The sequence below is a fragment of the Petaurus breviceps genome, unplaced genomic scaffold, assembly GCF_028583685.1.
Source record: "Petaurus breviceps papuanus isolate PSGF00001 unplaced genomic scaffold, PetGlider_PUasm1.0 90696, whole genome shotgun sequence".
Lineage (NCBI taxonomy): Eukaryota > Metazoa > Chordata > Mammalia > Diprotodontia > Petauridae > Petaurus > Petaurus breviceps.
In genome coordinates, this window is record NW_027187314.1 from 2,640,425 (window position 1) to 2,642,690 (window position 2,266).

The following is a 2,266-nucleotide window of genomic DNA, read 5'->3' on the forward strand; positions in this document are numbered from 1 at the left end:
ACTAGGATTTAATGTGTCCATAGCTCTTTAATAAATGTTTACAAAGTGCTTCATATCAGTATCATCTGATCCTGACAAAATTCTTATGAGGAAGGTACTATTATTATTTCCATTGAAAATGAGATTGAGAATGGTTAAGTGTTAACGGTTAAGCCCAGGGTTACACAGATGGTAAATAGCTGAGGCAGAATTTCAACTCAAAGCATCAAGATAGGAGTGAAAATGTTTTGGACATCCACTGAATGTCCAGGAAACTGGTAATGAATTGCCTAGATAGGGGCCTAGTCTCATTGCCATAAAAAACAGCTCCTTTCAGCATTATTTGGGGGATAGAGACTGGATTTATCTTTTCATTGGTTAGTGAGAGTTTAAGTGATTTGTCCATAGTCACACAACCAGTATTTGTCAGAGGCTGAAATTGAACCAAGGTCTTCCTGGCTCTGAGGCTTCTCTCTACTCAGAAACCATCACATGTCCTGACTGTGCTTGATGGAGAATGATCACAGAAGTGAGGCAAAGAATTACTGAAATCTTTTAAATGACAGCTGGAAAAGGCAGACTGACATATTTTGGGGAATGGTTCTGAATTTGTCAGGGTAATGGGAAAAGTAAATAAAACTTATTGAGGGTTCATCCCTCTCCAGATGTCTAAATTCCACTGGGGGGATATTCAATGATGCAACAAGGCATTTGGGGAAAACATGTGAGATCAGGAGAGGTCTGGAGTTATTTGGTGTTTGTTTTTACCCTTGATTATATGTTTTCTAACTCCAGGCAAGTTCCAATGAGCCTTTACTGTGGCAATAGCACAGCTTTCATCAAGAGAGACCTTCTTTAAAAAGCAATTGCTCACTTTACATAAATTTTTTTGCATTAAAAACACTAAAAATTATCTTTGTAATGAGAAGACTCATACCCTGTGTTTTCTATAGGACCTTCCCTTGATAAGATGACTTTGGTTGGCTTACCAGATGGATGGGGACAACTCTGATTTATGGCTGCCCACACCCTACTGCTTTGTTTATCATCAGTGACACAGCAGACCTTTTCCTCAGCCCTGGAACTGAATAAAGCAATAACCCCACCATAAGGGAGGCTAGAATTGGAAGATAATAAATATTTATCACCAAATCTCTCTTTTTCCTAGCAACCACAAATGATGAAGGGAATTAATGTCACCCAGAGTGTTGTGTGTCTAATTTTTTGAGAGTCGGTGCCAGGAAAATAAAAGCTCCCCCCCCTTCCCTTTCTTCATTAATCAAGCAGATTGATTGCTATGAGTTCCAGAAATCTCAATATGGTTTTCTAATAGAGGTAGAAGCAAGGACTGAGTCTGGAGCACATTGTCTTTGAGTCCTGGGGATGTTGGTCAGATTCTACTTGAAAAATTGACTTGTTTATCAGTAGTATTAAATAATACTCAAATGACCCAGTTCACAGAATGGTAGCATTTTTGTTTCAATGGGCTAAGTAAATGCTACAATTCCATAATTGTAAAATAGTCTGAGAACACAGCAATCTGACTTCATTTCACAAAATTCACAAATGCATTGAGGTTATCCATAGTTTCTTTCAAAGCACTCACACCCAGGTGTGTGCTTGAGTCACCTCCACTATTTTTTGATGTATGTTTAGATCTAAATAAAGTGAAAATGAAAAAAGATATAGTAGCCTCTTTATAAATGTTGAATTGGATTGAATTATGCTTTATAAAGAATGTGTAGATTTAGTAATGAACCATCTTCATATAAATACAAGTATTTGCCCTAAGAGGAAGGGTATTATGAAGCAGTTTTAGATGTTAGGTATATTCAGAATAATTCCTGAAGTGTTTGACCTAATTATTAAATTTATGTATTTGGGTTATGCCTGTGTTAGTCAATGTTAGCAGAAGGAATACTGAATGTGGAGGCAGGGTTCTTAACTTGGGGTCTATCATAAGCTAGCTATATGACTTTGAACAAATCTCAACCTCTGGGGAACTCAATTTCCTTGTTGTCAAATGAAGCAGGTTGGATTAGAGGATGTCTTCTAACACAAATACTCTGGTTTTTATAATTTATTATTTTTCCTTCTTGAATTCTCCCTCTCCTCTAGTGACTTCTGAAACATCTTTGCCATTAGGAGCTCTATAATTTTATTTATATTCATTTCTCAAACTTTTTCTTTTTCTACCTACCATTCATCTGTTCTTTTAAAAAGTCCTCTGAGATACTTTCCTTCTTCTTCTTCTTCTTCTTCTTCTTCTTCTTCTTCTTCTTCTTCT